Source organism: Anomaloglossus baeobatrachus, chromosome 2, assembly GCF_048569485.1.
Source record: "Anomaloglossus baeobatrachus isolate aAnoBae1 chromosome 2, aAnoBae1.hap1, whole genome shotgun sequence".
Lineage (NCBI taxonomy): Eukaryota > Metazoa > Chordata > Amphibia > Anura > Aromobatidae > Anomaloglossus > Anomaloglossus baeobatrachus.
In genome coordinates this window covers 488,374,166-488,396,105 of record NC_134354.1, presented here as the reverse complement: position 1 = coordinate 488,396,105, position 21,940 = coordinate 488,374,166, and positions in this window count along the sequence as shown.

Below are 21,940 nucleotides of genomic sequence, written 5' to 3'. Positions count from 1 at the left end.
ACAACGCCGGCGGGGTCAGCACACCCGATCGGGCAGGGGCAAACTTGGAGTCACTCAGGCTCCGGCTGGGGGCATCCCGCGGCAGGGTCACTATCACCGGTGATGACTCCAGATCGGCGTGGGCGACACCTCCACGCGGGCCTCGCTGCACCAGCATCTGCAGGTTTCTTACTGCCGTCACCACCTCTGTCTTTCAGGCGGCTATCTGTTACCTGCTCTGTGCTTCCAGGTTATCAGCCATCCTTCCGACTTCAGCCTCCAGCTCAGCGGCAGTCATCAGCCTGGTCCATCCCAGCTCTTCCTAGTCACCTCTTGCAGATGCCATCTTGCCTTGCTCGCTGTTCAGTTTCGTTTCTTCCACCAGCCTGCAACGTCCCCGCCGTCTAGGCCAGATCCGCCCATATCTCTCTCTCTTATGGGGCCGGAGTGTTACAGGGGTCTTAAGACAGCCACAGCTCTTCGTGGGCGGTACTTCTCTTCTGCGCGCTTTTGCAGTATCAATGTGGTGGCGGTCCAAATTTTTTTGAATGGACCTCCAAGGCACACGGTCACCTGTTTTAACAGGTCTAGTCCTTATCCTGTTCGTGACACCAGAATTTTTGTCGCCCACCTGTAGCGGCCACCTCAGGGACTTCACTCCACCTTCTGGGATGCCACAGGGACTCCACTTGATCACCGCTGGCAACAGGTATGTCAGATTGTTTACATCTGAGTCGTGACGCCACTCTCGGTTTGCGGTCAGGATTAGGGATGACCGCCACTGTAGTTTAACGAGCGTCTGGGGCTGATGGGATTTGCAGTTGGATGGTGTGGCCTCCCGAGAGTGAGGCTGGCCCCAGGGACTCGGGTGTATGTGTGTGGAACAACAGGTCGCAGAAGAACTCAGTCTCGGTCCAAAGTGTCTTTCAACTCGTTTACTCACTTTCTGCTGGTCTGGTGAGGTAACCCGGGCGATGCTGAGATACACCAGGTGGACCCAGGTATCCTTCAGGCTGATTTAGGGGTGACTGTTGACTCGCCTTCCTAGCACTTCTTGTTTCGGACAACCCCTGACTTAAAGTACCGTGGAATTCATCCAGGGAAGTCGCAACTGCCTTTTCTCCCCTTTTTGGCCTGTTTGCTGGCAGCGTGGACCAAGGAAGATAGCTCCAGGCTCGATCCTCCTTATGGGCCAGCTTGTTGCTACTGATGCTTGGACTCTGTGTTGGTTGGTGTGGGACTTATTGTCCACCCCACCGGCAGGTTTAGCAGGCCACTAAATGGATGTCTGGCTCTAGGGACCTGTTCCCCATGCGTGCCTAGCCCTCCAGAAGGCTCCGTATACGACCATATGATTTCCTCAGTGTCTTCCTAACCAACTGGCTTCCTCAGCGTCTTTCTGTCCAACATCTGGTGACCGTTCTCCCCCGCCAATAGTCACTACACATGCAGGGTCTGACTAGCGTGTCTGCATGCCCGCTCTCCGCTTCAGACTCGGCTTGCTGCTCTTCTATTCCTTCTTTTACTGCCACTGCACAACTAGCTTCCAGCCTCCCTAGAGCACCACTAGCTGAGATGTGGAGGCCACGTCCCCTCCTGGGTCTGCCCAGGGGTCCCCTCTAAGGTGTGTGTGTGAGACCTGGTTACTATGTGACTGTGTGTACACACCCTACTCAGCCTTTAGGATTACCTGTTTGCACTCACCCAGCATGGGTGCAGTACTCAGTGGCGCCTGACTAGGTCAGGGGCGCCACACAGGCACATGTCATCAAAGAACCCATCTAGATGGGTCAAATGCCTGTGTCTGTGGCTGACAACACTGCCTCTTTCCAGTTCTACATGCTTGCCTGTCCCCTTTCCAGGATGCAGGATGGGGGATGATCAAAAGAAATCGGGTTAAATGCTGCGCTAAAAACCACAATCCAAAGATATATCGTGAATTCCTTTTCTTTATTTTCACAGGTCAACGCGTTTCAAAGGCATCTCCACCTTCTTCATCAGGACAAAAGTCAGAAAGGAACAGCAACAGGTTGCTGTTCCTTTCTGACTTTTGTCCTGATGAAGAAGGTGGAGATGCCTTTGAAACGCGTTGACCTGTGAAAATAAAGAAAAGGAATTCACGATATATCTTTGGATTGTGGTTTTTAGCGCAGCATTTAACCCGATTTCTTTTGATCATCCCCCATCCTGTTGCAATATCGGGGCTGCAGCTGACCACTTTTGTATTCATTTATTCCATGCTGACAAGGAGTTGTGCCTGTCACAACTGAAGCAGGTGAGTACCTGTCCTATTCCCTGCACCTATATCTATCGGTTAAAACCCTATGTGCGCTTTCTTTCCACAGTTTTTGCTATCTTTCCAGGATGCAGGCAGGAATATATCCTGCTCTACACATGTTGCATATAATGTAAGAACCATCAGCAATGTTGTCCAATTCTTGGTCCCAGGTAAGCGATCAGCTGAGTTTAGTCTAGGCCTTGGAACGCAAACACAAATACCCAGATATCCACCATCCACAGGTTCAAACAGTAAATGGGCAAATTTCCAGACTGCTTGACCTGGAAATGTTACCATTTAGGCTTATGGACACTAATGCGGGCTTTACACGAGATGATATGTCGTTGGGGTCACGGTCTTCGTGAAGCACATCCGGCATAGCGCATGACGTCGTCTTGTGTGACACCTCCGATCGACGCAGTATCGCTCACAAATCATGAATCATGTATTCGTCGTTAACTTTCATAATATTGTTTATTTTCATGGGTGTAGGTTGTTCATCGTTTCCGTGGCATCACACGTTGCTCCGTGTGACACCACGGGAATGATGAACACAGCGCACCTGTGTACCACGGCACCCACCGGCTTAATGGAAGGAAGGAGGTGGGCTGGATGTTTACATCCCGCTCATCTCCGCTTCTATTGGCCGGCTGCCGTGTGACGTCGCTGTGACGCCGAACGTCCCTCCCACTTCAGGAAGTGGACGTTCGTCGCCCACAGCGAGGTCGTCCGGAAGGTAAGTGCGTGTGACGGGGGTTAAACGAGTTTATGCGCCACGGGCAGCGATTTGCCCGTGACGCAAAAACGACGGGGGCGGGTTTGATCGCTCGTGCTATCGCACGATAGATCGACTCGTGTAAAGCAGGCTTAAGACTTTCCACAGCTTTATGACGGTGGACGTCCCTCTGTACTTGTTCCTCAGCCACCACTATTTTTCCGGATGTACTGTCCCCAGGCACACGTACCATAACATCACCAATGCCCTCACCAACATAGTTACTGCACCTTATGGTCACTGCGTGGATAGGACGGACTCATTCTCCGATTCTGCGGGGGAACACACCTTCTCTTTTAAAAAATTCATCACTTGCACCACGACGGCAGTCATTTATTATGCCACCTGCCCATGCCCCAAAATTTATGTTGGCTTGACGACCAGACAGTTCAAAGTGCGGATTCGGGAGCACGTAAATGGGATAGTGGCAGCGGCAGACTGTCTGGATATTTCATCATTAAAAACTATCCCGCGTCATTTTAGACAATACCATCAGTCTAACCCGACATTATTACGGGTCAGGGGCATTGATCATCTTGACTCAAATATTCGTGGTGGCAAAATTAGTGAAAGATTGGCTAGGATGGAGACCAAGTGGATCTGGACTTTAAAAACCCTCCCCCCTATGGATCTGAACGAAAATATTTCTTATGCCTCATTTTTGTGATGGTTATGGTTCTAGGGGGGTTTTCGTCTCCTTTTTCTTGCATTGATTTTATGATATTTATATTATTCACTTTGTTTTATTTAGACGTCATCCTCTCGCCTATAGGATCCGATATTTATGTGGCCTTAACCTACTGTACAAGATGGACTGTCCTGAATTATTTGAGCTGCCATGAATTTATGAAAGGGAAAAAGATAAAAGAAGGAAAAAATATATAATTTTTATGTATCATCTTATTTATTTCTCTCTGGATATATTTAGCTATATTGATTTATATCGGCTGATCTATCATATGTAGAGACATGGGTATTACCGTAACCTTTTTTACATCGGTCCACCTATGATATGATAGCCATGGTGATACTTTTATTTTTCTGTTCCCATGTGATACGGATGTTTTAAGTCACTATAGAACTATATAATTACGGTATATGTGATTGTCTATTAACAATATGCTGGTGTATTTAATGTGTTATTGCATTTTGCCTAATGAATCAATGTTAGCATGTATGTTATGGTAGGATGATCTAATTTCTCGCTTAGCATTGCATATAAGACCTACATGGTTTGTTCAAATTGTCCTTGTGGTTTGGCCACAACCCTATTAAGACACTGTGCGGTTATCGCAATCCTGTTTTACATCCAGCAATCCAGGTTGGTGAGTACGCATGCGTGTTGCTGGCGCTGGGACGTCATCGCACTGCTGCGTCGGTATCACCCCATGTGATGTCTGCTCACATGACCGTCGCGTAATGGTATACGCGGCTGTCATGTGACCGGAAGTGTCGGATGTGGGGCGACGCGGCGCGCGAGTGGTGTCCTTTGTTGCCGGGGCATTGCATGCGTCATGACCACGCCGACCGGGTGCGATTGGCTGACGTCTTGTTTTTAATGCACACTCCCCCTCACTTCACCACTCCCACTGACGAAGGCTTCCATAGCCGAAACGGCCGTCGAGTAGGACACGGGTACCACGTGGATCACTTTTTCTCCCTCCAGGTAATGTGACAACCAAGACCAAGTCATCCTAGTTTTGTCAGTACACTGTACTAGCTCTTGGGGTGCCAGGGTCTCCTTCCCACCACACATTTCTCTATACGCAGCAACAATCATCATTGATTTTGTATGACATTATTGTAGATATTGCAATGAATGCTTCTTTGCTGTGGTAGTGATGTGGTTCTAACATGCTTTGGGATTTTGGCCCTGTGATGCCCATTTAATCATTCCCTGTATGGAGAATTGCTGGCATCTTTGTGCCTATATATCAATTTTGTACCCCTTTGTATACCATGTTTATGGTTAGGCTAATTGTTTGCCAGTAGCTGGGCATTTATTCCTTACTTACCAGTGATTCCCCTGCCTGTGTCCCCACTTGTTTTGCGCCGCCCTGCACCTACCCTATTCTCAATAAAGATCATCACTTTCAGTACATTGGGCTTTTGATTGTATTTTTCCTTCTCTTTTTGTTGTACAATTATAGTGACTTGCCTGGGTCCCCATCCAGTCCTCTGTAACACTATGGTTTCTTTACTATGCCTATACATGTCCATCTGGTAAATCATGGTGTGGCTGTGGCTTCTTTTTATAGTTACTGGAAAGGTCTACTGAACGATCAACACGTGGCCAACGTATTTCTGGCCAGGGTCACTACGTTTGCTTGATGGTACACTGGGTAATCCTTGTAGAGCCCTACTTGCTGACTCTCAGACCCAGAGGATACCGGACAAAAATGGAAGTATAACTTAATTGAAGCAGAAAAAAGAAGTTACTTTGGTCACCGTTGAAGCAATTCGACAACTTTACCTTAGGTTCCAACAGAATACACTGATCACCTTGATCACTAGTGACGGTCTAATTTGCATGCTGTTGTTAGTCGCTAATTTCACTGACCTCCAGTGAAAAGGGCTATAGTTGTGTGGCCATTGCGCAAACCAGATCCGTACGGAAGACACCAGAATGCACTAAATGGGCTGAACCCTAACACTATCACGGGGATGGCCAAACCAGAAACCCACAGGTCGCAAAACAGTCTAGGACAGAGGTCTCAAACATGCGGCCCGTGGGCCACATGTGGCCCGTCAAGCTGCTTCTTGCTGCCTGCAGGCCCGTGGACCCAGTAACGATTGTGGCCGGTGCAGGGGCCGCAGCTGTAAGAGCTTTATTTCAGATGAACATTTTGCTTGCGCTGCTGAGTCAAGCTCTCTCTGCACAACTCAATTCTGCTACCGGCCAATCAGAGGCAAGCAACTGACAGGAATTACCTTAGTTGCTTGCATCTGATTGGCCGGCGGCTGCTATAGAGAACTTGACTTTGCGTGGCGGCAAAACAAAGCATTGACAGTGGCTGCGATCGTTACCGGGTCCACGTGCCTGCACCCTGTATGAAGCAAAGAAGAAAGAGGACGCTAAGGGAACGGAGGACAGTTGAGAAGAAAGGTTTGGTGTTGTGTGCATTTGTATTTCCTACTGAGGCTGCACAGTTCAGGATGTCTGTGTGTGTATAGAATGGCACAACAAGGGTACAGGATGGGGACAAGGATGGGCACATTACTATAAGATGGGGACAAGGATGCGCATATTACTACAGGATGAGGTTCAGGATGGGGCACATTAGTACAGTGTGAGGACTGGGAGGAAGCACATTATTACAAGACGGGTACAAGGATGGGCACTTTATTACAGGATGGGGACACTACCACAGGATGAGGACCAGGATGGGGACATTACTACAGGATAGGGACAAGGATGGGGCACATTACTACAAGACAGGGACAAGGATGAGTACATTACTACAGGATGGAAACAAGGATAAGCATATTACTATAGGATGGAAATATGGGCATGTTACTACAGAATGGGGAGGATAGTGCACATTGCTACAAGAAGGGGAAAAGGGTGAGAGACATTAATAAAAGATGAGAACCAGGATGGGAACATTACTACAAGGTGTTGACCAAAATTACTATATGATGGTAATTGTAAAACTGTATTACTTACAAAAAGGGCATAAAGTGTAAGACAAAAAAATAAAAAAATAAAACATGTTTTCCTTTACCAGCAAAATTGTTATATATATATATATATATATATATATATATATATATATATATATATATATATTATATATATATATATATTAGCTGTACTATCTGGCTTTGCCCGGGTTAATAACTGTGGTTAACAAAATAGAATGTATTAACATTCCTGGGATAGAATGTATAAGCCCGGGATAGTAACTGTCTCTCTGTTTCTCTCCCATTTTCTGTCTGTCTCCCCCTCTGTATATATCTCTCTGTCTCTCTCTCTTTGTCTCTTTCCCTGTCTGTCTCTGACTGTCTGTCTCTTTCTCCGTCTGTCTCAATCTCTTTCCCTGTCTGTCTATCTCTTTCCCTGTCTGTCTCTCTATCTCTGTCACTTTCCCTGTCTGTCTCTTTCCCTCTCTTTCCCTGTCTGTCTCTTTCCCTCTCTTTCCCTGTCTGTCTCTTTCCCTCTGTCTCTTTCCCTGTGTCTGTCTCTTTGTCTGTCTCTTTACCTGTCTTTGTCTGTCTCTTACCCTGTCTGTCTCTTTCCCTTTCTTTCCCTGTCTGTCTGTTTCCCTGTGTCTGTCTCTGTCTCTTTGTCTGTCTCCTTCCCTGGCTGCATTGTGACACGCCAACATTCCATATAAGGGCGTGGCTGCGCATTCTTCTGAAGTTCTGGCTGCACTGTGGCTCCCAGCTCCATTCGCTTTAATGGAGGCAGGTTTTTTGGCGAATAACTGTAAAGTGCGTGGTTAAAATTTCCCCTCAAAACATAGCCTATGACACTCTCGGGGTCCAGAAGTGTGAGTGTGCAAACTTTCGTGGCTGTAGCTGCGACGGTGCGGATGCCAATCCCGGACATACATACAGACATACATACATACATACATACATACATACATACATACATACACACACACACACACACACACACACATTCAGCTTTATATTATATATATATATATATATATATATATATATATATATATACACACAGCTCTGGCAAAAATTAAGAGACCACTTCAAAATTTTCGTTTTTTCTGATTTTTCTCTTTATAGTTATATTAGAAGGCGGTGCAATTGTAACGCATCGGGTATTCTAGAATTTATTGTGTAGGTAATGTATGATTTTTGTTTATATATATATATATATATATATATATATATAGATGCTGTTGTGTGTAGTTGCCAAGTGTTTGTGTAGGGCGCTGTAAATGTTCTGGGTGTTGTCTGGATGTGGGGGTGTGTGAGAGCGGTGTTGTTTGTGTGTTGCGTTGTTTGTGGAGCGTTGTGTGTATGTGGTGCTGTGTGTGTTGCATGGTTTGTGTGGGTGTGTGTGTGTGTGTTTTGGGGGAGGTATATGTTTTGTGCAGTGTGTGTGTGTTGGAGGAGTAGTCCTGGGGAGAGAGGAGTATAATAGGAGAAGTAGTCTTGGGGAGAGAGGAGTATAATAGGAGGAGTAGTCTTGGGGAGAGAGGAGTATAATAGGAGGAGTAGTCCTGGGGGGAGAGGAGTATAATAGGAGAAATAGTCCTGGGGAGAGAGGAGGATAATAGGAGGAATAGTCCTGGGGGGAGAGGAGGATAATAGGAGGAGTAGTCCGGGGGAGAGAGGAGGATAATAGGAGGAGAAGTCCTGGGGAGAGAGGAGTATAATAGGAGGAATAGTCCTGGGGAGAGAGGAGGATAATAGGAGGAGTAGTCCGGGGGAGAGAGGAGGATAATAGGAGGAGAAGTCCTGGGGAGAGAGGAGGATAATAGGAGGAGTAGTCCTGGGGGGAGAGGAGGATAATAGGAGGCGTAGTCCTGGGGGAGAGGAGTATAATAGAAGGAATAGTCCTGGAGGTGAGGAGGATAATAGGAGGAGTAGTCCTGGGGGTAGAGGAGTATATTAGGAGGAGTAGTCCTGGAGGTGAGGAGGATAATAAGAGGAGTAGTCCGGGGGAGAGAGGAGGATAATAGGAGGAGAAGTCCTGGGGAGAGAGGAGGATAATAGGAGGAGTAGTCTTGGGGGGAGAGGAGGATAATAGGAGGCGTAGTCCTGGGGGAGAGGAGTATAATAGAAGGAGTAGTCCTGGAGGTGAGGAGGATAATAGGAGGAGTAGTCCTGGGGGTAGAGGAGTATATTAGGAGGAGTAGTCCTGGAGGTGAGGAGTATAATAGGTGGAGTAGTCCTGGAGAGAGAGGAGGATAATAGAAGGAGTAGTCCTGGGGGGAGAGGAGTATAATAGGAAGAGTAGTCGTGGGGGGAGAGGAGTATAATAGGTTGAGTAGTACTGGGGGGAGGTGTATAGGTGCCCAATGTGTGCGGGAGGCGTGGCCGAGTGGGCACAGTGTGCGGGGGACGTGGCCGAGTGGGCACAATGTGCGGGGAGCGTGGCCGAGTGGGCACAGTGTGCGGGGAGCGTGGCCGAGCGGGCACAGTGTGCGGGGGGCGTGGCCGGGCCGAGCGGCCAATGTGTGCGGCGAGCGGGGCTGAGCCGAGCAGCCAATGCGACGGTTGTCACTGTAATGACGTCATTTTGGAGCAAGACAGACAGACAGAATAAGGCAATTATATATATACTAGAAGGTAGCCCGATTCTACGCATCGGGTATTCTAGAATTTACGTATTGTGTAGTTCATGTATGATTTTTGTTATATATATATATATATATATATATATATATATATATATATATATATATAGATGTTGTTGTGTGTAGTTACCAAGTGTTTGTGTAGGGGTTGTACATGTTCTGGGTGTTGTCTGGGTGTGGCGGGGGGTGAGAGCGGTGTTTGTGTGTTGCGTTGTTTGTGGAGCGCTGTGTGTCTGTAGCGTTGTGTGTGTGTGTTGCGCGGTTTGTGTGTGTGTGGTGTGTTTTGGGGGGAGGTATGTTTTGTGCAATGTGTGTGTTGTGCGGTATGTGCGTATATTTGTGTGTGCAGCGTTGTCTGTGTGTGGGTGTCTGTGTAGGGCAGTTGTTTGTGGTTCCCAGTGTGTGTGTGTGTGTGTGGTGTGTTGTGCAGTGCGCGCGCGCGTGTGTGTGTGTGTTGGGGGGAGGTGTGCACTCCCCATCGTGCTCCATCCCCTATGCTGCGCACCCCCCATCGTGCTACATCTCCCATCCTGCGCACTCCCAAACGTGCTCCATCCGCCATGCTGCGCACTCCCAAACGTGCTCCATCCGCCATGCTGCGCACTCCCAAACGTGCTCCATCCGCCATGCTGCGCACTCCCCATCGTGCTCCATCCCTCATGCTGCGCACTCCCAAACGTGCTCCATCCGCCATGCTGCGCACTCCCCATCGTGCTCCATCCCCTATGCTGCGCACTCCCAAACGTGCTCCATCCGCCATGCTGCGCACTCCCCATCGTGCTCCATCTCCCATGCTGCGCACTCCCAAACGTGCTCCATCCGTCATGCTGCGCACTCCCAAACGTGCTCCATCCGCCATGCTGCGCACTCCCAAACGTGCTCCATCCGCCATACTCCGCACTCCCCATCGTGCTCCATCCCCCATGCAGCGCACTCCCCATCGTGCTCCATCCCCTATGCTGCGCACCCCCCATCGTGCTCCATCTCCCATGCTGCGCACTCCCAAACGTGCTCCATCCGCCATGCTGCGCACTCCCAAACGTGGTCCATCCGCCATGCTGCGCACTCCCAAACATGCTCCATCCGCCATACTCCGCACTCCCCATCGTGCTGCATCCCCCATGCTGCGCACTCCCAAACGTGCTCCATCCGCCATGCTGCGCACTCCCAAACGTGCTCCATCCGCCATACTCCGCACTCCCCATCGTGCTCCATCCCCCATGCAGCGCACTCCCCATCGTGCTCCATCCCCTATGCTGCGCACCCCCCCATCGTGCTCCATCTCCCATGCTGCGCACTCCCAAACGTGCTCCATCCGCCATGCTGCGCACTCCCAAACGTGGTCCATCCGCCATGCTGCGCACTCCCAAACATGCTCCATCCGCCATACTCCGCACTCCCCATCGTGCTGCATCCCCCATGCTGCGCACTCCCAAACGTGCTCCATCCGCCATGCTGCGCACTCCCAAACGTGCTCTATCCGCCATGCTGCGCACTCCCAAACGTGCTCCATGCAAACGTGCTCCATCTGCCATGCTGCGCACTCCCAAACGTGCTCCATCCGCCATGCTGCGCACTCCCAAACGTGCTCCATCCGCCATGCTGCGCACTCCCAAACGTGCTCCATCCGCCATGCTGCGCACTCCCAAACGTGCTCCATCCGCCATGCTGCGCCAGCATCAGCCTCTCTACCCGCAGCATCAGCCTCTCTGCCCGCAGCATCAGCCTCTCTCCTCCCAGCATCAGCCTCTCTCCCCGCAGCATCAGCCTCTCTGTCCCCAGCATTAGCCTCTCTGTCCCCAGCATCAGCCTCTCTGTCCCCAGCATCAGCCTCTCTGTCCCCAGCATCAGCCTCTCTGTCCCCAGCATCAGCCTCTGTCCCCAGCATCAGCCTCTCTCTTCCCAGCATCAGCATCTCTGTCCCCAGCATCAGCCTCTCTGTCCCCAGCATCAGCCTCTCTCATCCCAGCATCAGCCTCTCTCATCCCAGCATCAGCCTCTCTGTCCCCAGCATCAGCCTCTCTGTCCCCAGCATCAGCCTCTCTGTCCCCAGCATCAGCATCTCTGTCCCTAGCATCAGCCTCTCTCATCCCAGCATCAGCCTCTCTGTCCCCAGCATCAGCCTCTCTGTCCCCAGCATCAGCCTCTCTGTCCCCAGCATCAGCCTCTCTCATCCCAGCATCAGCCTCTCTGTCCCCAGCATCAGCCTCTCCATCCCAGCCTTCCCCAGGATCAGCCTCTCTCCTACCAGCCTCCTCCAGCACGCCATGCTCCTCTGCCGACACTCACACACCCGATCGCATACACTCACGCACACACACATTGACGATATTGCACATACGCGCTCATACTCACAACATCCGGAGATACCACATGCTTCTGGCCATGTGATCCTCCGACAGGTCCTGGAAGGTCACAACAGCACAGTTTCGCCGCCGAGAAGCAAGCGATATCGCCGGATGCTGTGAGTGTGTGGATGCGATGTGATGTATGTGTGATGTATGTGTGAGGTGTGTGTGAGGTGTGTGTGAGGTGTGTGTGAGGTGTGTGTGAGAGTGAGTGTGAGCCGGTGTACACTGTTAACTATGATACACATCGGGTAACCAAGGGACCTTAGTTACCCGATGTGTATAATGGTTAACAGCATTCACGGGCTCCGTGAAGATCCCAGCATCGCAAGGTTATGTCTGGCGCTGCTGGGATCGTGACGGAGCCGGTGTAGAAGCAAGCGATATCCCAGGATGTTGTGAGTGTGTGGATGTGATGTGTGAGGTGTGTGTGAAAGTGAGTGTGATCTGATGTGTGTGTGTGTACTTACCTGGGAGTCGGAGCTACGTGTCAGTTGGGCAAGAGCGAGCGTGCATTGCGTGAGGGGGGCGGGGCCTGCAGAGAGCCGGGGCGAGAGGCCAATCCGTGTGGGGGGGCAGCCTGGGCGAGCGGCCAATCCGTGTGGGGGCGGGGCCATGGCGAGCCCAGCGGCCAATCAGCTTTGTGTCACCGTAAGGACACAATTTTGGAGCATGACAGACAGACAGACAGACAGATAGATAGACAGACAGACAGACAGACAGAATAAGGCAATTATATATATAGACTAGAAGGTGGCCCGATTCTAACGCATCGGGTATTCTAGAATTTACGTATTGTGTAGTTAATGTATGATTTTTGTTGTTATATATAAATATATCTATATATATAATTGCCTGTCTGTCTGTCTGTCTATCTGTCTGTCTATCTGTCTGTCTGTCATGCTCCAAAATTGTGTCCTTACGGTGACACAAAGCTGATTGGCCGCTGGGCTCGCCATGGCCCCGCCCCCCCACACGGATTGGCCGCTCGCCCAGGCTGCGCCCCCACACGGATTGGCCAGCTGCTCGCCCAGGCTCCGCCCCCCCCACAGATTGGCCTCTCGCCCCGGCACCCTGCAGGCATTGGCAATTCGGCCACGCCACGCCCCGCCCCCCTCACGCAATGCACGCTAGCTCTGGCCCCGCCCCCTCCCTCCCCCCGCGCATTCCCCGAACTGACACGGCTGTCACGGAGGTGAGTACTGTACTCCCCCCCTCCCCCCCCGCGCATTCCCCGAACTGACACGGCTGTCACGGAGGTGAGTACTGTACTGATGCTGGGGGAGGCTGGAAGGAGAGAGGCTGATGCTGGTGGAGGCTGATGCTTGGGGAGGCTGGGAGAGGGAGGCTGATGCTGAGGGAGGCTGGGAGGAGGGAGGTTGGGAGAGGTAGGCTGAGAGAAGAGAGGCTGATGCTGGGGGAGGCTGATGCTGGGGGAGGCTGGGAGAGGGAGGCTGATGCTGGGGGAGGGTGGGAGGAGGGAGGCTGGGAGGAGAGAGGCTGATGCTGGGGAAGGCTGGGAGGAGAGAGGCTGATGCTGGGGACAGAGAGGAGAGGCTGATGCTGGGAGGAGAGAGGCTGATGCTAGGATGAGAGAGGCTGATGCTGGGAGGAGAGAGGCTGATGCTGGGAGGAGAGAGGCTGATGCTGGGGGCAGAGAAGCTGATGCTGGGGGCAGAGAGGCTGATGCTGGTGCAGCATGGGGGATGGAGCACGATGGAGGGGTGCGCAGCATCGGGGATGGAGCATGATGGGGGGTGCGCAGCATCGGGGATGGAGCATGATGGGGGGGTGCGCAGCATCGGGGATGGAGCACGATGGGGAGTGCGGAGTATGGCGGATGGAGCACGTTTGGGAGTGCGCAGCATGGGAGATGGAGCACGATGGGGGGTGCGCAGCATAGGGGATGGAGCACGATGGGGAGTGCGCTGCATGGGGGATGGAGCACGATGGGGAGTGCGCTGCATGGGGGATGGAGCACGTTTGGGAGTGCGCACCTCCCCCCAACACACACACACACACACACACACGCGCGCGCACTGCACAACACACCACACACCACACACACACACACTGGGAACCACAAACAACTGCCCTACACAGACACCCACACACACAGACAACGCTGCACACACACAACACCCAACACACAAACACCGCGGCACACACAAATATACGCACATACCGCACAACACACACATTGCACAAAACATACCTCCCCCCAAAACACACCACACACACACAAACCGCGCAACACACACACAACGCTACAGACACACAGCGCTCCACAAACAACGCAACACACGCAACACACATACAACACCGCTCTCACCCCCTGTCACACCCAGACAACACCCAGAACATGTACAGCGCCCTACACAAACACTTGGTAACTACACACAACAACATCTATATATATATATATATATATATATATATATATATATAACAAAAATCATACATGAACTACACAATACGTAAATTCTAGAATACCCGATGCGTAGAATCGGGCCACCTTCTAGTATATATATATATATATATATAGATGTTGTTTTGTGTAGCTACCAAGTGTTTGTGTAGGGCGCTGTAAATGTTCTGGGTGTTGTCTGGGTGTAGGGGTGTGTGAGAGCAGTGTTGTATGTGTGTTGCGTTGTGTGTGTTGCATTGTTTGTGGAGCGCTGTGTGTCTGCAGCGTTCTGTGTGTGTGGTGCTGTGTGTGTTGCGTGGTTTGTGTGGGTGTGGAGTGCGTGTGTGTGTCTTGGGGAGAGGTATGTTTTGTGCAGTGTGTGTTGCGCGGTATGTGCGTATATTTATGTATGCCGCGGTGTTTGTGTGTTGGGTGTTGTGTGTGTGCTGCGTTGTCTGTGTGTGTGTGTGTGTCTGTGTAGGGCGGTGTTTGTGGTTCCCAGTATGTGTGTGGTGTGTTGTGCGGTGCGCGTGTGGCGGTGTGTGTGTGTTTTGGGGGAGGTGTGCACCCCCATCGTGCTCCATCCCCCATGCTGCGCACCTCCCATCGTGCTCCTTACACCATGCTGCGGATCCCCATCATGCTCCATCCCCCATGCTGCGCACCCCCCATCGTGCTCCTTCCACCATGCTACGCATCCCCATCGTGCTCCATCCCCCATGCTGCGCACCCCCATCGTGCTCCATTCCCCATTCTGTGCACCCCCATCGTGCTCCATCCCCCATGCTGCGCACCCCCCATCGTGCTCCATCCCCCATGCTGCGCACCCCCCATCGTGCTCCATCCCCCATGCTGCGCACCCCACATCATGCTCCATCCTCCATGCTGCGCACCCCCCATCGTGCTCCATCCGACATGCTGCGCACCCCCCATCGTGCTCCATCCCCCAAGCTGCACACCCCCCATCATGCTCCATCCTCCATGCTGCACACCCCCCCATCGTGCTCCATCCCCCATGCTGTGCACCCCCTATCGCACTCCAACCCCCATGCTGCACACCCCCTATCGTGCTCCATCCCCCATGCTGCGCACCCCCCATCATGCTCCATCCGACATGCTGCGCACTCCCCATCGTGCTCCATCCGACATGCTGTGCACCCCCCATCGTGCGCCATCCCCCCTGCTGCACACCCCCCCATCGTGCTCCATCCCCCATGCTGCACACCCCCCATCGTGCTCCATCCTCCATGCTGTGCACCCCCATTGTGCACCATCCTCCATGCTGTGCACCCCCATTGTGCTCCATCCTCCATGCTGCGCACCCCCCATCGTGCTCCATCCCCCATGCTGTGCACCCCCCATCCTGCTCCATCCTCCATGCTGCACACCCCCCATCGTGCTCCATCCCCCATGCTGGGGCCGCTGGGGGCGGGTCCGAGTGTGGCAACGTGTGTCGGGGGCGGGGCTGAGCGGGCGAAGCGTCAGCGTATGCCGGCTCCCTGCACATGTGTACCGGGAGCTGGTGTACGCTGGTAACCATGATACACATCGGGTAACTAAGGGAAGCGCTTCCTATAGTTACGGGATGTGTATCATGGTTACCAGCGTACACCGGCTCAGTCACGATCCCAGCGGGGCCGAGCGTGCCAACGTGTGGCGGGGGTGAGCGGGCGAGTCATCAGCGTATGCCGGCTCCCTGCACATGTGTACTGGGAGCCGGTGTACGCTGGAGCGGGGCTGAGCGGGCGAGGCGTCAGCCTATGCCGGCTCCCTGCACATGTGTACCGGGAGCCGGTGTACGCTGGAGCGGGGCTGAGCGGGCGAGGCGTCAGCATATGCCGGCTCCCTGCACATGTGTACCGCAAGCCTGTGTACGCTGGAGCGGGGCTGAGTGGGCAAGGCGTCAGCGTATGCCGGCTCCCTGCACATGTGTACTAGGAGCCGGTGTACGCTGGATTGGGGCTGAGCGGGCGAGGCGTCAGCGTATGCCGGCTCCCTGCACATGTGTACCGGAAGCCGGTGTACGCTGGAGCGGGCGATGCGTGCGGAGGGCCGGGGCAAGCAGCTAATCCATGCGGGGGGCGGGGCCAGACCGAGGCAAGCGGCCAATCCGTGGGGGGGGCAGGGCCAGGTCGAGCCCAGCAGCCAATCCAACAGTTGTCACTCTGGTGACACTGTCACGGTGACACAATTTTGGAGCAAGACAGACAGACAGAATAAGGAAATTATATATAAAGATAGATTTTTGAGTAAAATGTAAATTGTTCTTTTATACTATAAACTACTGACAACATGTCTCCGATTTTCCATGCAAAAAAAATGCTTTATTTATTTTCTGAAAATGAGAAATGATCAAAATAACAAAAAAAGCATTGCTTTCAGACACCTCAAATAATGCAAAGAAAACATGTTTATAATAATTTAGAAACAACAATACTAATGTTTTAATTAAGGAAGAGTTCAGAAAATAATAATTTTGTGGAATAACCATGATTTTTAATCACAGCTTTCATATGTCTTGGCATGCTTTCCACCAGTCTTTCACACTGGTTTTGGGTGACCTTATGCAACTCCTGGCGCAAAAATTTAAGCAATTCTTCTTTGTTTGATGGCTTGTGGCTATCCATCTTCCTCTTGATTACTGTACATTCCAGAGGTTTTTAATGGGGTTCAGGTCTGGAGATTGGGCTGGGCATGACAGGGTTTTGATGTTATGGTCCTTCCTCCACACATTGATTGACCTAGCTGTATCTCATGAGGCATTTTCCTGCTGGGAAAAAAATGATCTCAGAGTTGGGGAACAGTACCTGAGCAGAAGGAAGTAACTGTTTTTCCAGGATAACCTTGTATGCGGCTTGATTCATACATCCTTTGCAAAGATGTTTATTGAATTTTCTTTATGTAATTTCCAGCTTTGCCCAACACCTGGTCATCTAATGCTTAGATGGAGACCTGGAGAGGCATACAAGCCACAGTGTTTTGTACCCACTGTGAAATTTGGTGGAGGATTGCTGATGATCTGGTGATGCTTCAGCAAGGCTGAAATTGGGCAGGTTAATCTTTGCGAAGGATGTATTAATCAAGCCACAAAGCCGCAAATATAGCCCGTACTGACACATGTGAAACGCAAGTATAAATAGCCGCTCCCAAAATGTGATTAGGCAAAATGAGAAAGTGCATACACCTGAATAGAAGTGAAATGGGAAAGCAGAGCAATAGAAAGAAAGACAAGAGTTCTTTCAGCAGTGGGATCAACACAAAACAGGTCCAATCAAAAGGGAAACTGAACAACAACCAATGATCATCGTTTCAAACCCCAAAGTGGAGACATGACAACTGGATAATATGGTGTGCGGAGGAAGATTTTCCACATTTCGACCAGGCAAACCATCCCTTCCGATGTGATGCCGGTGCCTAAGCTGTCTTGTTGGAAACTTCCTCATCCTCCTCTGTTTTGTGGTTCCACTGAGCACCAGCTGTCAAGTGGAAATGCCGTTAGTAGTGCATCTACTAGTGGGCTCTTGCTTTCCTGCATTTTCCAATCAGGCTCCAGTGACAGAAGTAAGGATGGCATGTTGTTCTTGCAGGGGGGAACCAACAGGGTGGACACCCAGTAATCAGCACTGGTAACAATCTGGCAACGTGCACAAGCTCTGCAACAAGTACTCACTCATGTGTGCCAAACTGCCCAGAGGCAATGACAAGCTGTCCTTAGTGGGATGTGTATTGTTGGTGTCCTCTGTATCCTGCAGGCACGCTACAGTGATGTCCATGAGCTGCTTTCGATGCAACCCCACTGTGAACACTGTTACTCATCCTCAAAAACTGTTCCCTGGCTTGACAGTTGTGTCCCTGCCCCCTGTTGGTACATGAACCCACCGTCCGAGCGATGTGTGGACGACTGGCCTGATAATCATGTAAATGGTCCCTATTCGTGCTCCTCTTGCTCCTGTACGACTACCATAACCATCATGGCCTGAAGTATTTTTTAAGGAGGCATTGGGGAGGGATAGTAACGCTGATGATGGAGTCATCAGTGCTGGTAATGTTTGTGGAGTACTCAATGTGTGACGCCCTGGCAAAACCAGGTAGTCACAGTTAGGCCCCCGCATAACACCTACCCTCATTAGGAAACACACAGCCAACCAGAAAACCCTAGTCACCCCCTTAGGGAAAGATAGACACACTAGTGGGCATGACCAGGTGGTTGGAACACGCGGGGCTGGAAAAAGAGTAGTCAAGCTTTGGAGTTCAGTTTGGAGAGGAGTGTGGGCTGGAGATAGGGGTAGCTCCAGCAGTGAGGTCCAAGTTGAACAGTACCAGGCTAGGAGCCCTGGTGCCGCTGGCTAGGAGGCAGACGGTGGTCTCCGTCAGCAGGAGACGGGAAGACGGCTTGGTGGAACCGAGGTGGACCGGGACAGGGTTGTAGCCCGCCGGTACCGACACGGGGAACCGACCCGGAAACCATAGCACAAAGGGGGGTACTCGGACCCTGAAGCCAGGACCAGAACCAACTGGAGCTGGTTAATTTACCGATTGAGGCCAGGACTAGAGGTCCTGTCCCACCCAAAGTTCCTCATAGAAGACAACAGCCCACCGAATAGGGATAAGAGGTCACAGCCAGTGCCCATAGATTCCACGGGCCAGCGTCTGCGGGCACGGCTCCTTAGGCCACATCCAGCTGGGAGCGGACTCCTGAGTTTCACACTAGGAAAGTCCATCTTACATACAGCAGTGCAGGAAAAGGATAGAGACCACCAGCCGGGTGGGGGACCAGAACGCAACCGGCCACGGCACCGGCCACCATCACCTTGGTTTACCAGAGACTTGTGTGTTTTACTAACTGTGAGTACACCAGCACCCCCTGCGGTCGCCATCCCCTGCACTTGCCAACCGGGTCCCGGGGCCACCAATCCCTGCCCACGGATGGGTTAACAACTTGCTGCACAACATCTCCCCCGGGTGCCCCGTAACAGCAGCGGTGGTGTCCCACCTCACCACACAACGTGGGTGGCGTCACAAACTTAATACGGCCCAGCTCGTACATATACGTCCCCCCATTTATTCGGCGTGTTCGTGAGACCCCCGGATCCGGAGACCCTCGAGTCACCACCCCGGCTGCTTGCACGGGGCGGCACAAATACACCCCCAATACATCATAAAGGTGGTAGTTTTAGTTGCATAGGGAAAAATCTGGTGACAGGTTCTTTTTAAGGAAGCTCTGCACAGTCAAATTCAGTAGATGCACCAAGCAAGGGATGTGCGCCAATTTGGCTATGCCCAAAGCTGCTACAAGATTTCACCCGCTGGCCTTGAGGTTCAGGGGCAACAACCACTCATCAATCTGTTGTTCTAACCCCATCCACAGCCCCTGCACCATGTGGAATATATCCCCCAAATAGAGGAGTTTCAGAATAGCTGTCATTTCACCCTGGCTGAGATGAAGTTGGTCATGCAGGATGAGTAGGACATGGAATAAGTGGTGTAGGAGGTTGGAGACAACATGAACAGAAAAACATCCAGCAATCCTTGGTGGTGGTAGGACATGTGCCAAAACGCGTTCTGCCTCAGGCCCAGATGCTACTACATGTACACCAGTGGGTAGTTAGGGAGATATAGCGTCCCTTACCGTTCTTTTTGGTCCACATATCGGTGGTTATGTGGACCTTGCCACTGATGATGTTGCACAATGCACACCTGATTTTGTTCAAAACGTGTTTGTGCAGGGCAGGGGTGGCCCGCCAGGAATAGTAGTGGTGGCTTGGAACCACATACTGTGGAACAGCCACCAGCATAAGTATTTTAAAAGTGTCCTTCTCTACCAGCCTGAATGGAAGCATTTGAAAGGCCATCACTTTTGAAATGCTGCCATTTAGAACTAGGGCTTGTGGGTGGGTAGGGGGGTACTTCATCTTTCCCTCCAATGTTTGGGGGATGGACAGCTGAACACTTCCATGGGACAGTGTGGAGATGCTCGGTGACACTGCCGGTGGTGGTGGCCCTGTCGCTCAGGAAGGCGAAGAAGTGGCAGAGACTGCAAAAAAAGTGTAGCAGGAGGAGTCTCATATCTTCCCTGGTATTTCCGGTGTGTACTCCACTGTGTCTTGTGCTTTGCCTTCAGATGTGGGCATTCACTTATAATTTTTACAGAGCCAGCATCCGGCCGTCACTCATATTTTTTATAGGGTCAGCAGCTGACTCCCACTCATAAATTTTATGGAGCCAGCAACCAGTCTGTACATACGATTTTTAGAGGGCCTGCATCTGGCCCATACTCATAATTTTTAAAGGGCCAGCAGACAGTTTTCACTAATAATTGTTATAGGACCAGAAGCTGGCCCTAACTCATAATTTTTTATAGGGCCAGCAGATAGCCAGTACACATAATTTTAAGAGGGCCAGCAGCCGGTCCATATTCATAATGTTTAGAGGGCCAGCAGCTGGCCTTCACTCATAATTGTTGTAGGGCAAGCAACTGACTCTCACTCATAAATTTTATAGGGCCAGCAGCCTGCACTCACTCATAAGTTTTAGAGGGTTCAGCTTGTAGTCATAAATTTTATAGGGCCAGCAGCTAGTCCTCACTCATAATTTTTATGTGGCCAGCAGCCGGACTAAACTCATAACTTTTATAGGGCCAGCAGTGGGTACTCACTCATAATTTTTATAGGGCCAGTAGCTGGCCCTCACTCATAATGTTTAGAGGGCCAGCAGCTGGCCCTCACTTATAATTGTTGTAGGGCTGGTAGCCGTACCTCACATAATTTTTTATAGGGTCAGCAACCGGCCCTTACTCGTAATTTTTACAAGGACAGAAGCCAGTCCTCAATCATAATTTTTAGAGGGCCAGCAGCTGTCCCTCTATCTTAATTTTAAGAAGCCCAGCAGCAGACACTTACTCAAAATTTTTATAAGACCATATTATGGACCCCACTCATAATATACACAGGGCTGAGTCAAGGAATGTCAGGGGACCTCCATGTCGACTATGTCAGCACTGCGCGGGAGTTTTTCTGGGAATAAATTGGTGAATGAGAGACTGTGTCCTGTCTTTATTTCTTTCTCTTTATGTATTTTAGATTCTCTTTTGGGGACTACTTCAGATTTGTTGGATTTTTCATTGCATTTTTTTTGTTAATAAATTGGTGAATGAGTGCTAGAGTCATTGGGTGATTTTTAAAATTAAAACACTGTGTTTTATTCCTGTTTAAATATACTGGGTTAGTAATGGTGGTGTTTGATAGGTGCCTCTCCATTATTAACCCATGGTCTTGATGCCAGCTCATAATTCACAGCAGACATCAACCCCATAAACCATTACGCTGATTGCCACCACACTAGGACAATAGACAAGAATCGGGCAAAGCGCTAGAAATAGCACATCTAATGGATGCATCACTTCTGGGGTGGCTGTGGGCTGTGATTTTTAGGCTGGGAATGGCCCAATAGCTATGGCCCTTCCCAGCCTGATAACACCAGCCCAGTCGTTTGTGCATCAGGGGCAAATCGCTGCCTGTGGCGAACAACATCGTTAGGATGCATTAAATGGACTTACCTTCCTAACGACGTTGCTGTGGCCGGTAAACAACCTCTTTTTTTAAGGGGGAGGTTCGTGCGGCATCACAGCGACGTCACACAGCGGCCCACCAATAGAAACGGAGGGGTGGAGAGCAGCCGCATTAACCACACGCCCACCTCGTTGCCAGAGGACGCAGGAACGCTGTTGTTTGTCATTCCCAGGGTGTCACACGTAGCGATGTGTGCTGCCTCAGGAATGACGAACAACCTGCGTCCAGCACGAGCAACGACATTTGGAAAATGAACGACGTGTCAACGATCAACGATTCGGTGAGTATTTCTGATCGTTAGCGGTCGCTCGTAGGT